At 61.2% G+C, this 17,916-nt stretch overlaps 1 protein-coding gene across 12 annotated transcripts in view; it reads left to right on the top strand.

The window, feature by feature from the left end:
• Positions 1-17,916, top strand: part of RBFOX3 (RNA binding fox-1 homolog 3) — a 176,006-nt gene that overhangs the window by 50,470 nt on the left and 107,620 nt on the right. The window lies entirely within an intron of this gene.

The following is a 17,916-nucleotide window of genomic DNA, read 5'->3' as shown; positions in this document are numbered from 1 at the left end:
GGGACGGGGTGCGTGTCCCTGCCCCCTGCTTCGCCTCGAGCTCCCCGCTGCGTGGCGGCTCCAGGAGCCTGGGGCTGGTGCCGCAGCCCCGGGTTAAACCCTGCTCGGGGGGTGTTGTGCACCGGTGGGGCTGCTCGGCTTGGAGCTCTCCTCTTGCCCCAAATCCCATTTTAATGGGAATGTGGGGACAGAGAGAGTTAAACAGTCAAACCGAGCTCTTTTCAAAGATTTTTTTTTTTATTTTCTGCTGGATGAAGTTCAAATCCAACCCCAAATCTCTGTTTCTTTGCAAAGGAGAAAGAAGGAAATGTAAAATACTCTCCCATCCCCCCAAGTCTATCAGTCTTGCAACTGATGAACGAAATCATCCCTGCTCTCCTTGGGATTCCCCTCCCTCCTCTTTGGAAAGAAGTCGCCGCCGTTCCTGACATCCCGACAGCATTTCAGTAGTGCTGCTGGCCTGGCCCTGCGCTCGGTTGTCCCACCAGGATGGGGTGTGGGCCCCCAGGGAGGCACCGCCGTGCCAGCAGGGTGCAGCCAAGCGGGCTCTGTTGGGGGGCTGGGGGCTCTCGGGGTCCTTGCCCCCTCCCCAGGGCTGGCACGGGGTTGGGGCGACCGCTCGGGGCCACCTTGTTCCTCCTGCACCCTGAGGTGCCCGGGGGACTCGGGGCTGGTGCTGGTGGGGCTGCGGGGCAGCAGCAGTGGTTGGAGGCCTGGGCACGGGGGGGGGTGAGGGACGTGGGCTGCAGGGCTGGGGAAGAAGCAATTTAAATTACAGCGAGCGACAGAAGCAGCCAAGCAGCCGTGTTTCTGGTGTTTCTCTCCTCATATAGAAACTGGAGCTCTCAGAGCAGCCTAAAATAGACAGAAACTGCTTGTGTGAGCAGTGGGGGCCGTGCTGCCGCGGGGTGCGGGGACAGGGCGGCGCTGCGGGGAGCCGTGTGCGAGGCAGGGCCGGGGCCCGTGCTCGGCTCCGCGTGGGCGACCCGCGGTGGAGCGGGGCTGGTGCCTCGGTGGGCACCCCCTGCCCTGGCCTCGTGCCCTCGCCCCCCGCACCAATGGGTCTCGCTTTGTCCCCCTGGGGGGCTCCCCCGGGGGACGGCTGCGGCCGGTGGCTCCTGGGTCCTTCCTCAGCCCCGCTGCTGGGGTGCTTGGAGCAAAGAGCCAGTGGCTCTGCGGGGCTCCCGCTGCGTCGGGCACTGCGCTCGCTGTTAGGTGGCTGTGCTGATTTATACACCTGCAAGGAGAGGCGCGCTGCTCTGCTCGGGAGAGAGAAGGGAATAAGGGGGGAGCCTTCCCCACCAGGATTCCCCTCCCTGGGGCTGGATCGGGTTGGGGTTTGCAGGTACAGATTGCACAGGTGGAGAGGAGGAAGCACCGAGGAGGGCTCGCCAAGCCCTGCCGTCCCCATCTGGTGCGATCCGCCAGCGTTTGGTTTCTTTGCTGTGCCTGACCCGCAGAGCCCACGGCCAGGGCTTTGTGAGGCTGGGGGAGCCCGGGGATGGGGGGCGAGGGGAAGGGGAAGGGAAGGCTGTGCTCTGTGCTGGGGGAGGAGGGCGCGGGGGGAAGCTCCTTTTGCTCAGGATCGCAGCGTGCGGCGGGAGCCCACTGGCCGTGCGCAGGCTTTTGTTGGCAGAGCGCGGATCCCATCATTTGTAATGTTACACTTGGAGGCTTCTGCCTCTCTCACAGAGAGGAACCTTGACATGGGAAATATGAGTGTTATTTTTTTTTAATGTAACGTCATTAAAATGGTTTTTAATTGAGTTCATTCCTGCGAGTTCGGTGATAAATTTTTCAGCACCTGCAGGCAGAGTGACAGGTCCCGCTCAGCTGCTGCGCCCGCCGCGAGCCTCTCGTGGCCTCGGCGCTGCCGGGCTCGCTCTGGCAGGACGCGGGGCAGGGACCTGGCAGCGCTGAGCGGAGGCAGGCCCCGAGGAGCCTGAGCACCTGAAGCCTTTCCTGGCTGCGGCTGTCTCTGTTCCCAGCCATCCCCTAAGATCTCTGCCACCCCAGCGGAGGGGATGAGCCTGGCAGGAGCACGGCGGGTGCGCGGCCCTCCCCAAAGCCCCCGCCTGCAGGGTGGGCAGCTGCTGCCCTGCTAGCATCCGTGGCCAAGAGTTGGGCTGCCCCTTGCTCGTGCCTGGGGGCGACCTGCTGCTGCCTCCAGCTCACCCCCCTCGGGGAGGAGCAGCCCCTTGGGCTCCATCTGAGCAGAGCTGCAGAGGCTGAGCGCAAGCTGCGATGCCATCTGCTGCCCTCGCTGGCAAACGTCCCCAGGCCTTGGGTCCCCAGACGGTGATCTGCAGAGGAGAGGACAGCAGCTGCCCCGTTGGTGTGAGGCTGGCAGCGTCCCGGGGCTGCTGTGCCTGCGCAGAGCCCAGCACTGAGGGCCGGGATTTCCTCTTCCCTTGTAGGAGGGAAACCTTCCAGGAGTGCGTCTGGCTCCGGGGTCACTGCAGGAGGCTGGCACGGGGCTGCTCCGTTTGCTGGGGAATTCCTGGTGCCCGATCTCCCTGGGGGTGCTCAGGCCCAAAAGCTGGCCAGCGCGTGCTGCCTTCCTGCCATGGCAGCCTGCAAAGGGAGGGCGAGAGCTGCGGGCCCCTCGGCCCGAGGGTGTGATGCTGGCAGGTCCCCTCGGCCATCAAAGCCCTGGGGGTGCTGCAGGGTCCAGGGCGGTTTGGCTGAGAAAGGAGCGGTCCTGGGGATGTCCCATCCCCCCCCGAGGATGGGACAGGAGGGCACAGGAACAGCAGGACAGGCGCGTGTGCGGGAGAAGTGAGAGCCCAGGGCCGTGCATCCCTGCTGCGGGCGCTGGCGGGGAGATGGTCTCTGCAGGAAAAGTTCGTGAGCGTTCATCATGGGCAATGGGAAGTTTTTGTACGTGCTGATTAACTGCCTCCCTCTGATGTGACATGGCAAGATAAAATATGAGCAACTGCATTCTTTGACTTAAAACTTAATTAAAACTATATATCAAAAACGTAAGACCCCAGGCTTAATAAAACCTGATAAAATTATACTAATACACTTCAATTTCAATCCAAGGCTCCCTGATGGAAGAGCATGAGAGGCTGAACCCATAACTAGATTAGAAACACCTCCTATGCAATATTTATGGTGCTGTCCTGCTTGAGATGCATGGCCTCCGAGGAAGGCCCTGGCACTGATGAAGAGGAGGTGTCAGCACAGCTTACATGTAAATAGGAGTGAGGGCAGATATGCAAGCCAACAGCAGAGACTCTGCCTGCTGCAGGCGGGGGGAGGCGGAGGCTGAGGACCAGTGCTGCTGGGTGCTGGGCTTCGCGTGCTGGGGTGGCCATGGTGGATCGTGCCCCAGACCTGCTGGGAAGGTCCTTGCAGAAACACCTGCTGCGTTTCCGCAGAAGCCCTCGTGGTTGGTGTTCCCCAGCATGAGCAGTGTCTGGGAACGCAGCTGGGACTTGTCCGTTGGGTCTGCCCCAAGCGCGGAGCAGTGCCGCGGGGCTCCAGCTCGAACCTTCAAGTCTCCTCTCCTTCCCTCGGCCACCATTTCACATGGTGGTGGCCGCCGCTCTCCTTGCCTGGCAGTGCTCCCAGCGATGGATTTCTCCTCTCACTACTTGGCTGCCTGGTTTCTGCGGGGGGACAGAGCAGGGTTCTGCAGGGGCTGGAGCTGGTTCCCAGGAGCATCTCTCCTGCTGGTGCTGCTGACGCCCTTACGGGGCAGAAGCAGCTGGGGCTGGGGATTTTCAGCCCTCCCTTGCTGAGTGCCTGCCACGCTTGAGAGAGGAACAGAGCTCAGGGAGGGAGGGATGCTGCTTCCCCCACCCTGCCCGCTTGTGCCTGGGGAACCACTTGGTGCCCCGAGCCATGCCTGTGCCACGTCCCTGCTGCAGCGCCTGCCTGCCGGCGCTGGTGGTCCACCAGCCGCTTGTCAGGGTGAAGGGAGAGGTGGTGAGCTCCCGCTGCTTACTGCAGGGATGGTGGGTTTTGCCTGCAGGCTCTTGACAGCTGCTGATAGCTGTTTGCTGGTTCGCCTTTACGGGGTGATTTATTGAGTGAGATGCTGCATGTTGGATTATAGGCTTAGAGCCAGAGCCTTGCGATTAGGAGCTGAGTGGGGAAAATGAGCCTGGTAGTTCTTTTTGCAGGAGTGTGACCGTCCCGGCGCGCGGTGCTGTCCGCGGGTGACCCGTGGGGCTTGGTGGTGGAGGTGTCCCTCCGTGCCCCCTCCATGCCAGGCAGGGGCACCCGGTCCCCAGTGCGGTCGCCCCAGGCAGGTTCCCTCTGGCACCAGCCCTGGGAGCGTCCCCGCTGCTGCGGTGCTCACTGAGCCTTTCCCTGCTGGCCCGACATTCCCAGAATTTCACCTTTGGGCAGAGATCTCCCAGGTTAGCGTCTGCTGGGGGGTTGTGCCCGAGGCTGGTGGCCACCTCTCCATGGCAGGGCAGAGCTGGTGCGACCTGAGGACACGGACAGGACGGGCTCAGCAAGTCCTGCTCTTGTCCTGCTCTCAGCAGTATTCAAGTGCCTGGGGCCAGGTGCAAAGTGACCTGTCCTCACTGCGCTCCTGGGCACCGAGCCTTCACCACCCTTCGTTTGGTGGGGATTGGGGCTGTCGGAGGGGATGTGGCTGGGCACCGTGCGCTCTGTGCAGCTCAGACGTCTGCAGTGCCACCTCGCACCGGCGATGTGGGAAGAGGCTTCGTTAGACTGCTAATGTGGAGCATAAATCGTGGTGGAGACAGGGTAGGTCAGAGGAGGGAGGCAGGATCAGTAAAGCATTACGGTCAATGAGACGCTGTCCTTAGAGGAGAGCGCAGGGTCTGGCTGCGAGGCGCAGGGGGAGCGCACAGCCGTGTGCTGCCTGGGGCTGCTGCGCTGTTCCTGTGGGCACGGAGCTGCTGCCCCTGCTGGCCCCAGCGCTGCGGGTGGGCTCCGGCATCCCCACCTGCCCCGTGGGCCAGTGCCACTCTGCTCCCCCTGCTGCCCCGTGCAGTGGCCTTTGGGGCCAAGACCACTTCGGATGTGTCTGTGTGAGGCCTGGTGCAATGCGCTCTTGGCATCCGTGGCAAATGGTAACTGGTGGTTTGGACAGAGGAATTTCTCCTGCTGTTGTTTTTTTTTTGGTTGTACCTAAATCCATTGTAGCAGCACAGTTCTGGCTTGGCAGAGGCTGCTGTCCAGCCCCCACCTGACTGGGATACTGGGCATGGAGGGGACAAGTGGGACCCCAGGCAGCAGGGACGTTGGAGCGGGGTCTGCACCATGTACCCAGGGCAGCTCTGGGCCTGGCGGCGCTGCTGTGCTGTCCCTGCAGGACCATGGGGGGACGGGTGAGTGCGGCTCCGACCCAGGGCTGCGAGGGCCCGGCACCCCCCGGCACATGGGGGCTGGGAGCTGGGAGCACGCACAGCGTGGGGGGGAGCTGGGTGCCTGCGTGGTGCCGTCCCCTGCCCGTGTCCGCGCGCACCCCACGTCTCCTCGCAGGCTTTGCCAGGATCTGTTCTCCCTCGCCCTGGCTCCCCCAGCCTCAGGCAGGGACTGCAGCGCATGGTGCTCCGTGGAGCTGTATTTTCAGAGACTGCGGGGGATGTCGTGTGTGTAAAATTAGCACTGCCTTGTTAGTCCTTTTCAGGCTAATTCGGAGTGAAATGCTTTAGCAGCGGTGGGCTGATTCTATCAGGAGAACAAGAACTAATTAAATTCACTCTGACCATCAAGCAGTAAATTATTTATACCCAGACAGATGCAATCTAATCTGTAGCATCCAACCCAACTGAACTTGCATCCTACTTGATTCGGGGGTGAGGAGGCAGATTAAATGCGTAAAAGGGCAAAGGGAGGGTGGAAGGCGAGGTGGAGCTGTGCGGGAGGGAGAGCAAAGGAGAGCAAAGCAGAGCGGATTGCCTTCCCTCCAGCTGCACTGTGCCTGGCCGAGGTGGGGAAGGGGGGGGTTCCTCCTCCTCCTCCTCCCCCGGGGATGGAGGCCGAGCACGCAGGGTGCAGGGCGGGCTTGCTGCTGCCGCCGCCTCTCAGGTCCCGTGCAGCCGCTCGGTGCCGTCGCGCCCGTCGGCGGCAGGCAGGTTCGGCACGCTCCGCTTGGAGCAGGCGCGAGCTGTTCTGATCTCCTTTAAGATTTTTTTTTTTTTTTTGGTTATCTGACCCCAGTGTCTGATTAGATCATTCCTGCATCTCGGTGGTAACATGAGCTTTGGCTGCTTAAAAGCTGCAGTTCACTCTAATTACTATTGAGCCGACATACCTCTCCTTCTCCCGAATCGAAAGGAAAGAGAGAAATCATTTGCTAATCCTTTTGGGGGTTGTAAAGGGTTCCAGCAACCTAGGAAACCGCTTGAGTTGGGGCTGGTTAAAATATCGTGTTAAAAATGATCGAGCTATTGTTTCTATTAGAGGGACACGAGAACTCTTTGGAAGCAGCCGGGGTGGTTGCGTGCGTTGTGCTGCTGGGCTTTGCCTTCCTGGGGAAAGAGATGGCGATCCAACGCGCAGAGGTTGGGAGGGAGGGAGGACGGCGTGAACGTGGGAGCTGCCAGCCGAGGCGCTGAGCTGGGCTGGGGGCGTTTCACCAGTGGGAGCCCAGTGCCGTGGTGCTGGGCACTGCGTGGCGCCCGGTCCTGGCCCCTGCAGGTGCCCGGGGTCTCCCCGGGGCTGGGGGCACCAAGGTGTCCCCAGGCACCGCATCCCACTGCTCCAGTAGCGGCTCCCCTGAGGGTGATTTGGGGCTCCTGCTGCATTTTTTAAGGTCTTTGAAGGTAAAGCAGCTGTTAACCAGCCTGTGCCCCTCTGTGGGCCGCCTTCCTTCGCTCTCCCGTGCGGAGGGCTGGAGCAGAGCCTTCTTCCGAGCTGCTCGGTAATTCTTTCCAGTAACAGGAAGCACGGTCAGGCTTCAGAGCTTGTGGCTCGTTTGCATGCAGCATTCAGTAGCTTTTAAACTGATACTTTCCACAACAAATTTATTTTTCTATAATATTCGAGGCAAAGGCGCAGACAAAAGGCTACGACAACACTGAATAGCACAAGCTCCATTATCAGGCGAGAGCTGCGCAGAGCGCACAGGGAGAGCATTCCTCTTCCTCTCCAGCTGTGCTGCGTTTTGGGACAGTTGAGCCCAAATGGTGTTTGCATTTGTACTGGCGATTAATCTCTGCAGCAGGGGAGGGAACTCCTATTATGAATCAGGCTCATAACTCTCAGCACACATATTTCCAAAGCCCCGTTGAACTATTAATCCTCCCAGCTCCCTGGGGCAGGGAGGATGGAGAGGGAAATGTCACCTTGTGGCAGGAGAGCTGTGATACGCAGCCAAGTCCGCCAGCTCCTTCTTGGAGATGTCTCCTGGTCTCCAGATCACTCTGGTGGACCATGTGGCCTCGCAATTGATTTAAAAAGGAAAAAAAAAAAAAAAAAAAAAGGCAACTGCTTAGCTCTGGTTTTGCTGCTGCTGAGAGGACAGATTTGCCTGCTGGCAGCTATCTGCCATTAAATGGATGAGCTATTCAAGTGTGGGTTATGGATTTAGGATCAGCCTGCCTGTGCTGGAGAAGATGCACAATGCTGAGCCCAGATGGATGTGTGGTCCGGGCCGGGGGGAGCTGACACGCTCTTTTCGGCAGCGGCAGGAGGTGGGGAGCAGGAGCAGGAGCAGGAGCAGAGCTGTGCAGAGGGCACGGAGCCCCCGCAGCTCCCCCGTCCGTGGGTGCCGGGGGCCTGGCCGGGTCCCCCCGGCGAGCTGCGCGCGGGGCTTCACGAGGCGAGGACACGCCGCAGCCTCCGAGGAGCAGGGAGGTTGGGAAAGTAGCGTGAAAAGCAAGCCCGGGTTTCAGCTTGCGGCCGAATTGGATAATAGGAGGTTGATTAAACAGGCTGCACTTGGAGGAGGGAATTAAGAATTTCCCTCTGGGCTCGGTGAAATTGGTTGGAAGGGAATACGGGCTGCGTGCACGAGGCAGCCGGCTGGAAGAGCTGGGCTTTGAAGTGTCAGCCGACGGGGACGGCGCTGCTTGATCCCCGTGACCGCCGTGCTGTGCCGTGACAGCCGTGCTGTGCCACGCTGCCTGCAGCCCCTGGGGGGCTCCCGGAGAGCCCCGCGGGCAGGCACGCCGCTGCCTCGCAGCCCACCAGCCGGCCGGTGCCTGTGGCTGCGCGGCAGCGATGCCCGGCCTCCTGCCATGCTCCTGCGCCCACCTGCACCTCCTGTGCGTGTGAAGGGAGCCGTGCCCTCCTCGACCCTTCCCCGTGCCCTGGGGCTCTGCTGTTCCGCTGCTTCCCTGTAGCAGAGTGCGGTCGCGCAGCTCATTCCTGCTGCCACCAAACTGCGTCTGGATTGCGGGGAAAGGGGGGAAAGGAGTCGGGTTGCTCCGTGCCTGCGCAAGCGACAGATAACTGGAGCTGTTGCTTGCCTGGGCTCCGCTTCGATTGGCTTTGCTGTGCTGGGGCACCCAGGGGACGCGGGCTCTTCCCGGGAGGGTTGGCAGCGTGTCGCTGCGCGGGGCTGGGCTGCGCGGGGGCTCCTCTCCCAGGGAGGGTGGGCGCCGCTCAGCACGCTGCCCGGGGTGCCGAGGGGCTCCTCGGGGCGGGCATCTGCGCCGGCTCGGGAGCAGCCGTGCTGAGCCCTGGGGAGCGGCGAATTAATCAGCAGGAGAAAATATTTAAATAGCTTCAAGAGAAAGAAGCGAAGTAATTCCCATTCTTTCAGCAGGAAGAGGTTCTCGCTATGCCCCTCCGCCGTAGACAACTGGGTTTGAATTCTGCGCGCATCCCTGGGGTGCTGCGGCCCCTTGTGCCCATTTGCTCTGCTGGGAGTTTCAAACCCGAGGCCGTGTTCCACGCGCTGAGCCGCACGGTGCTCCCACTGCCCTGGGGCTGGCTCTCCTCCTGGAGGCACGGTGGGCAGCTGGGTGCTGCGCTGCTCCCCGCAGCCCCTGCCAACCTCGTCCGTGTCCGCCGTGCTGTGGGCATGACCCTTGCTTTTCTTGAATGTTTCGGTGCCCGCAGCAACTTCCGAAGTGCAAAAATGGCTTTTCCAGCCCCAAAGCTGCCACCGAAATCCCCGGCTGGTGGCTGCGCCTGGCACGCGCACCCAGCTCCGCCGCCTGCGGGTGGAGGCCGGGCGCAGGACGCGGCGCGGTCCTGTTGTGCAGCAGCAGCACAGCTCAAAAAGCACAAGCGTTTCCAAATTTTTTTATTTTTATTTTTATTTTCCATTTTTGACATTGTTCCTCAACCTCTCTATCGCACTTCTTGTTAAGCTGTTAAATCACTCCATTTATTTAGTACGAGCATTGCTGAGAGCTCATTTTTATCTTGGTGAAAACCAGACTTGCTCATGGGCACATAATGAAATTGTATAAATATACCCTTAGCTGGGAATCTAATTTATTTTTCCTGTTCATTATGGGGTAGAAGGCCATTATGAGATGTATAACTTTTTTTTCCCCAGTGCTGGAATTGAAAGGCTGGTGCGGGCTCTTTTTATACTGATGATTTCGTCCTGATTCAATTTAAAGCTGGTTAGAGCTCAAATACTGTAGCATAATTGACAAAGATCAGTGTGGGTTGTAATGCTAATGTCTTGTCTGCGGCTTCCGCAGCGCTGGGCGAAGGCAGGGTGGGTTGGGAGCCCCTTCCAGCTGAGTGAGGCCGGGTCGCCGCGCGCCGAGGGCTGGGTGCCGTGGGGCCGGCGAGGAGCGGGGCCGAGCGCCGGGAGAGGCGGCACCCATGGGTGTCCTCGGCCAGGCGCGCAGTGAGGAGCCCGGCCAGCCCCGGGGCGGCAGGATGTGAGTCTGTCCATTTGTCCATCAGCGGGATTGATTTTTGACTGTATTGATATTGCTATAAAGTCATGTTTATAGAGCTATAATTAAGCGGGGCCATTTAGCAGGCAGTGTTAAGTGCTAAGCAGATTTATGGAACGGTTCGGCCTTCTGCGGTGTTATATTTCACCATGAAGTACACCGGGTTTTTATGTGTGCTGCGATTGTATTCGTTTGACAGTGATTAGTATAATGGGGGTTTCCGGGGTCGTATTGCCAAGCTAAGGAAACAGCAATTACGGTCCCGCTGCAGTATCAACTTAATTGCATCCATTTGCAAGCGACATGAGCCCGGGTGCGCGGAGCAGCTGGCGGGGCGAGCCGGCGGTGGCAGGGAGGTGGCCGCGGCCAGAGCCTGTCCAGCCCCAGCCCACCAATTCCCACACGGTGCCGGGGAGGTGGGCATCCCGGCGTTTTGATTGACCGGGGCTTTCTGCCTCCGATTGCCGGCTTTCCGCCCAGTTTGCCTGGATTTTAATGAAGCCCTGTTTTACCGTGATGCCAGACGAGTGGTAAATGCATCCCTTTGCCCATCAGGACCGTAGGCTCCCTGTCCTGCTCTTTGCATTGGGGACGACGTTTGCTCACTTTGCTGGTGGGGGCTGAGCAGAAGGATTACTGAATAGCAGGAGGCACATTTGCCCCACGAGCCCGCCCAGCTGTGGTCCAGCTCTCAGCGCGCTGGGGATGTCTGCGATGGGCTCCTGGATGCGCTCGGCTGAAGTGAGCCGTGGCTCTCAGATGCCTGCACGACCCCTCTGCTCTGGAGGACGCAGGAGCCTCGTGGGAGCGTGGGAGGTCTCGCCCGGGTGCTCTGTCCCTTTCCAATATGAGTCTTCCTTCAGAGTGCCCCACAAAATCGGCTCTCCGTCTCCCGGAGTCGCTACTGTGGCTAAGCAGGAATCTCTGACCCTGACTGTGCAGCCTGCCCGGGGCAGCCCCGGCCGCGGGCACCGTGCCGTGATGCGGGTTAGCTCCCCGCGGCTGCACTTCGCCCACGCGCGCTCCCGTGGCTTCATCTGACCCCCTTGGTGCTGAGCAGCGTGCGGCACGCGGGGCTGGGGGTGCCCGGGTGGTCCCGCACCCCTCTGCACTGGGGGCTGTGGGCCCCCGGGCCCAGCGGGTGAATTCCCCTGGGCAGCACGGGAGAGGGGGAGTGAGCAGATCAGAGAGCGTAAGTGTCACCGGTGAATTTGCAGCGGTGCAATTAGTGCTAACCTTGGCGTGCACTTGTCAGCCTTCTCTTTGAACTTTCTCCCTCACTGGCTTTCCAGAGATCTGGAGATTTACCGGCTCAGTCTTTCAGCATCCTGACAAGTGGCAGCGAGGTTTTGCTGAGCGGTTAACAGCAGGAACCTGGTTAAGGTTGCGAAGGAGCCTTCCCTGAGCATCAGAGAAACGTCTGTGCGCTGCTGCGGGCAGGTCCCATCCGCCGGCCGGGTTGGGAGGCACCTGGGGGTGCTGGTGGCCGCGCTGGGCAGGAGCCCTGCACGCCGACCTGCTGGGGGGCTGCGTGGTGTCGGGGCTCGGCGGCGTGCGGTCGGGGGCTTCACGTGGCGGCTGGGGGACAGGGGCTCTTCCCAGGGGGAGGCCTGGGAGCAGCAGAGCGTCAAGTGAGGTGCGGGGATGCTCCGGCACGAGTGCAGGCATCCCATCTCCCTTCACAAGTCAGGAGCGGGTTGTGAAAGGGCAGTCTTCCTCACTCCTGCCCTTGCTGCACGCACTTTCCCAATTCACTGCAGGAATCAGATGGGCTTTTGCCGACTAAGAGGTGTTAAATGGCTCTAAATACTCTTCACGCTGCAATATCTCCACCACAGCGTTTAATTGAGTGCCACAGAAATGCCTATAAATAAATGTAAATGCCTATGCCAGTACCCTCCTACAGCATCTCCAGAGCTCGCAAGAAAGCAGATGAGTGGCTTGTGCTCAGGATCCCCGCTCCTGCCCTTTTTCTCCTTTCCCCCCTGAGAGCAGGGATCCGGCCCCGTGGCAGCACTCGCTGTGCCAGCGAGTGGTCCTGCGCTGCTCCCCAAACCCCACCGGAGATGGATCGCTCTGTGGGCAGCCAGAAGGCTGGCCTGCCATGAAATAGGGACATCAGCATGGGCATTTACACATCAAGGGCTTGCCTGTGCTCGGGGCTGCTCATATTCTTCTCTTGCTTTGCCCTGACTCCTGATGGAGAAAGGGGAAAGCTTTCCTGTATGGGATCCCGGGTTTTTGTGCCATTGCTCTGGGATGCGAGCCTTGGAGCATGCAGGCAGACCCTGCGGGTCTGGAGCAGCCCTGTGCTGGGCACTCCAAGCTCCTATCGCGTCCCACGGGGCAGCGTGTCCCTCGGGACGGGGCTGGGAGCTGCTCACAGGCGGCTGCGCTGCTCCTTCGGCCCCGGGCGCAGGGATGTGCTCGGCCTGGCAGGCGCGCAGCCTGGGCGCCGCATCCATCTGCGCGCGGGAGTTCGCCAGCAACAGCGAGAAACAAATCCGAGGGTAGGAAATCAGACGGCAGAAGGAAGGGAATGGAGCATTTCATGGCTGTTTGTGCTGCTCTCGCATCTGTATTCGTGTCCAGATCCCTTTGTGATTGGAGATTCTTATATACTAAAATAGACGGATTTCCCATCAGACTGCCTTAAATCTCTGGCATATCAGACTTTGAGTCCAAACAGACAAAATGTGCGTGTTATGTTTCATCTATTGCAAAAGGTACTTTTTAGTTGCTGGTGTGCAGTACTGCCTCCTGAGAAGCGCTGCTGAATTCTTTCCACGTTTTCCTTCCTGGAGCCTTTATTACGGAAAACAAACAAGCTTAAGAACAGGGAGCGGGGCGCAGCCGGGTGCTCCTCGCGTACCGCACGGCCCTGGCCCAGCCCCTTCGTGCTGCGGGGTGCCCCGTGGTGCAGACCCCGCTGTGCCCGGGGGCAGGGGCCGTCCCCGTGGGCACCGCGCTGCGTGCCCGGGGTGGTGCTGGCAGGGCTGCGGGGTGCCGCTGCGCCGGGGACCGGCCGGAGCCTCTGGTGGCAAGGGGCTCAGGATGCTCAGCCAACTGCCGTCCCTAAATAGGATCCTCAGACTCGTCATTTGACTGCCTCTTCAGCGCTGATGAGCCACTCTGATGTTACTATTTAAAATCCTAATTGCTTTAATCAGCTCGCCTTTAGGCCTGTGCGCAGCTCAGGAGTCCAGCAGGCTGAGAGCTCTCCTGCTCCCCTTCCGCCTGCCCGCTGCGGGGTGGCCCCGGCACCGCTCTCCAGGCCCAGGTGCGCCCTCGGCGGGGACCCAGCGCCGCGGGGCTCGGCGGCGGGCGGGGGGGGTGCTGCGGGTCTGCGGCCGGGGGGAGTCAAACGAGTGAGAAGGGGAGCTGCTGTTACCGTGGGGTGAGAGATGCCAAAGCTGTAATGAGCTGGGAATTCCCTGTGTCCCCTCTGGCAGCTCCCTGCGCTCACCTTTATCACAGCTAATTACTCCCCAGGGTCGGAATTCGCCTTTCCTGGCTGGCAGGGGCTGAGGACAAGCCCCGGTCCTGCTCCCCGTGCATCAGAAGGGATCCCTCCCAGCCCTGGCTGCAGCTTTGCCTGTGCAGCTTCTCGCCACTACAGTGATGTGGGGGCTGGAGAGGCGGGCGGGTGGGAGATGAAAACCCCAAACCTGCAGGCACGGCGCTGCTGCAGCAGCCCCCCCTCTCTGCCTTGGTTCCCCCAGCGCAGCTCCGCTTCCACCCCTGCGCTTGCAGGGTGCTTCCGGGGCCTCCCCTCTCCCAGGGCAGGGGAGGCCGGGTTTTCCCCTTGCTGGGGGCATGGGGGGCAGCGGGGCGATGCACGGGGCTGGCGGGTGCTCGGCGCTGGCAGGCAGGGAGGAAATGAGCAGGAAGGCGCCCGCTGCGGCCGGCGGATCCGAGCTCCCTGCCTGGATCACGAGCTCTGCGGCAGCTCCTCCTCTCCTGCCAGGCCTGGCAGCCTGGAAGGTGTTTGGGGAGGGACGGTGCTGGCAGCACGGGCGCGAGCACCGGCTCCTGGGGACAGGCTGTCCTCTCCTTCTGTTGTGTTGTGGCACGGCTGCTCCGGGGCGCTGCGTCCAACCTGCAGCCCCTTTTCCATCACCAAGCCTCTGTCCTGCTGGGCCCACGAGCGCGTGGCTGCTCCAGCCTCCAGAGGTGTTCCCCTGGGACAGCTGGCCACGGGAGCTGACCCCCTGCCTTCCCTCAATGCTGGAGCATCATCAGCCTTCCCTCCCTGGCATCTCCTCGCTTTCAGAGGGCCGTGCTCCCTGCCAGTGCCCCAGGCACATCCCAAAACCCATGGAGCTGCTGCCTCTCCTTCGGCAGGGCGAGGGGAGCTGCAGCAGGGGGCTCTTGGGGGCTGCAGGGGCCTTTGTGGGCCCCAGTTGTGTACCGCTGACGGGGAAGCTGCCACCAGAACTCGTCCTCACCTGGCTGTTTGTGTGCCGAGTGTCACCTGCGTGTCACCAGCTCGCTGCGCACAGCGGCACAGCACGGCCAGCCCCTGGGGCACCCGGTGGCACGGCTCAGTGCCTGAAATGCGGTGCGCTGGCAAAGCTGTGCCTGGGAGGGAGCTGCTGCTGCAGGGGCTGCTGCGTTTGTCCCAGGCAGGGTTTGCAGGCAGAGCAGTGTCCTCGGGGGCACTCGGTGCTTCCCTCGCTCCGCAGCCCTGCTCGCTGCCCCGGTGTCCTGGGGGCGCCTGCATGGTCCACGTGCACCCGCCGCCTCGGGCCACATGGTCCCAGAGTGTCTCTGGACGAGCAGAAAGCCTCAGACAGTGGATTTCACAACTTAAAGCAGACTTCCTGGGGAGCGAGGACATCTCTGCATTTATTCAAGGACATCCCTTCTCAATTAAATCCCGGCATGGACTAAACAAATGGGCTGCTGAGATCAAAGGGTTTTTTTTTTCATTTTTTTTTTTAAATCATTGAAAAGATGCATTGAAGGGAGAGTGTTGTGGGTTTTGTTTCCATTAGCCTGGTAGGGAGGAGAAGCTTCCATTAAATTCACATAAAGGCGTTTGCCTATGTTAATGCGGAAGCAAAGTGTTTGTAAATACTCTTTGTGGGGTAATGGCCTGGGTGCGCTGCGGGTGCTGCTGGTGCTGGTGCTCCTGCCGGTGCAGGTTTCCCACTGCTCGCTGCGAGACGAGCGGCGATCGCTGCTCACTGCAGCTCCGGCCCCGCAGCGCAGGGGCAGTGCCTGCAGCCGGTGCGTCGCAGGGTCCTGCCTTTCCGACCCCCTTCTCAGCTCCTCTGGGAGCATCCCCGGCCCCAGGACGCGTGTGCTGAGGTCCCTGGGGCGCAGGGAGCGTGAGGAGCAGCAGGACGTCGGCTGTCCCCCCCCGGCCACAGCCCTCGTGGTGGGGCTGGCAGCTGAGAGCCCCCCGGCCGGCAGCGTGCCGGGGATGGAGACCACGTGTGCCCCCGCCGGGCTCCCCCAGGATTGATGGTGCCGTTAAAGCGTCAGGCTGGCCTGGGGCCGGACCCGTTGCGGGTGAAGATTTACGGTGGAATCTGCCTCGGTGAAGGTTTTATCGCAGCTTTTAAACAGCCGAGAGGGTGCTGGGGGTCAGCAGCACCAGGCAGGGACCTGCCTTGGTACTGCCGTGCAGCGGGGGGCTCCTCTTGCAGCCCCAGCTAAGGATGGGGATCGCTCTCCTGGGGGCCCCTGGGAGAGGGGGGCAGTGCCAGGGTCCCCCTGAGCTGTGTGGGCACGCGGTGCTGTGGGAGCCATCCAAGCACACGCAGAAAGGGGATGAGGCACTTCTGTGCTGCTGTGGCTGGGCAGCAGAGCCGCACGAGTGCTGGTGTTCGGCCTCTGGGGCTGGTGGAGTTGCTTTTGTGGGCGCACAGGGTGCAGGAGAGCTGGGCTGGGTGCTGCTGGCCCAGGGCTGTGTCCGTGGAGGAGGAATGGGGCTGATCCTGCCGGGGAGCTGCCGGGGAGCTGCCGGGGAGCACACCGCTCCCCCCGGAGCTGTCGGTGCCGGTGGCAGTGGGTCTTCTGCAGAACAGCCCCCGGCCCCCTCCCGGTGACCCCAGCCCGTGGAGCTCGGTGCGCCCCTGCCACCTGCAGCCCCTGGCGCCGTGCTGTGCTCCTGCAGGGGTGCTGCTGCCTGCGGCTGCAGCCTGAGCTCTGCTTTGGGGTGTTTTGCTGCGTTTTCATGAGAGTTGCCAAGTGTGAGGAGCGGTTTGGTCGCGTGCGTTCCTTGGGGGCTGCAGCCTCGTCCCCCCCCGCGCAGGGTCCCCCCAGCCGCCCCCACAGGCCCGAGCTCCTCCTGCTCCTTCTTTCAAGGATCCGTCTGTGCAGAAATTGATCCCCTTTGCCACCAGCCCTGTCTCCTTTTTTCTTTTAAATGGTGTCACTCTTAAATTTCCTGGCCTCTCTAATAGATTTTTATATAATCACTACAGTGCACTTTTAAAGAGCGATAGATCACGTTCATTGCTTTTCCCCGTGATTAATTTCCCATAATAGTCCTCTGTAACACCAAGGCAAAGAGAGGAGAGAGAAGAAAACCCCCACATTATCCACTTTGTGCTCAGAGTATAAATGAATTAGATTTAATTTTTGTTTAATTGTTTCCATAGCTCAGCCTCTGCTAACTTTGCAGGATAATTTATTTTGCAGTCTTGGGGAAAAGAAGGGAAGAAAGTCTCTGCAGCCAAGCGGTCTGCCTGTGGATAGTGTTTAATTACAGCTGATAGTCTTATCTGCTTGTAATTATTGGAGTCTCGTCGGGCTCTCTCCTGCTGGCGCTCCCCTTTGCACTCCCCAGGTCGATCCCTGGTGAAGCCGCGCCGTGGGCACGCAGCATGGGGCACGGGGCCTGGGGTGGTTCGGGGAAGGGAGAGGTTTGGAGGTGGGGAGTTCGCACGTATTTCCACATCCAGAAGGCGCGTGGTCCCGGCCGAGGAGCTGGCTGGGGTTGCTGCGGGTGGCGGCTGGCCCGTGGCCATGTCCCCGGGCTGGACTCAGCACCCGGGGCAGAGCTGGAGGAGGAACCAGGAGGGAGGTGAGGAGCTGGGGTGTCCTGGCGTGGGGCTGCCGCGGGGCAGAGCTGGGAGCTGTGGGGCTGCTGTGGGGCAGGGCTGAGCTCTCTTCCTGCCGCCTTGTGCTGCGAGCGGCCCCGATGGGATGGGAGGCGAGGGGCGCACACCCACGGGGCTGGGAGCAGGCGGGGATTTGTGTCCTGGGGCGAGCGATAGCCAGGGTGAGGGGAGGCTACTCCCGCTGCTTTATTATTATTGTTGTCACTATTATTTATTAATTGTTATTATTTATTTGCGTAGCTTGTAAAGGGGAAGGTTTCATGGGAAAGCGGTGAGCTTCCTGCACGCTGGAGCTTGTGGCTTCCTGGGCATTGCATCCCCCCTTGCCCTGGGCACAGCAGCTCCCGCAGCCCACCCCCAGCCTGCCGTGCTGCCCCCCGACCCTCCCGGCACCGCGTCAGCCCCGTCCCGTCCTGCCCGGGGCGAGCGTGGGAAGAGCGGCGGGGACGGAGCCACCGCACGTCCTCGGAGCCGAGCTCGCCCATTAATCACTGCCTGTGGGGGCATCGGGCCCCTGCTTAAAATGCATTGGCAGTGCCGAGGTGAGAGCAGGAGCTTGAGAGAGCCTCTGTTAATCTGCTCCCTCGGAGACGGGCTACCTTCGGCCTGTTAATCAGTTGCAGTAATTACAATCCCAACTTTACATGCGGAATGTTAATTAATGCACGGCTGCAGGGGCCGGCACCAGGCGCCGTGTGCCCCGGGGTGCAGGGGGCGGCCGCGGCGTTAACGTCTCCGGCCGGGGCCGTTCGCGGCGGGGAGCCGCCGGCGGTGTGGGGCTGAGCGCCGGCTGTGCTGCATTTCCCGGACGGTGGCTGCTGGGCTTTCTGCTCCAGGACTACAGCTCGCCTTTTAATTTGCTTTGCTGACGTGGATGGCAAGATTTGGTGTGGAAATTGGGTGATGCATTTGGAGCTCCCCAGAGCGCAGGATCCAGATGTGGCCTCGCAGGTGCTGAGCGCTGCGGGGTGGTGGCAGCCCCAGGGCTGGCCGGGGGGCTGCTGCTGGCTCACCCCCAGCTTGGACCTGGGGCCGTTTGTGCC

This window comes from Anser brachyrhynchus, assembly GCF_964034855.1.
Source record: "Anser brachyrhynchus genome assembly, chromosome: 18".
Lineage (NCBI taxonomy): Eukaryota > Metazoa > Chordata > Aves > Anseriformes > Anatidae > Anser > Anser brachyrhynchus.
This window is presented reverse-complemented; position numbering and strand designations above follow the sequence as displayed.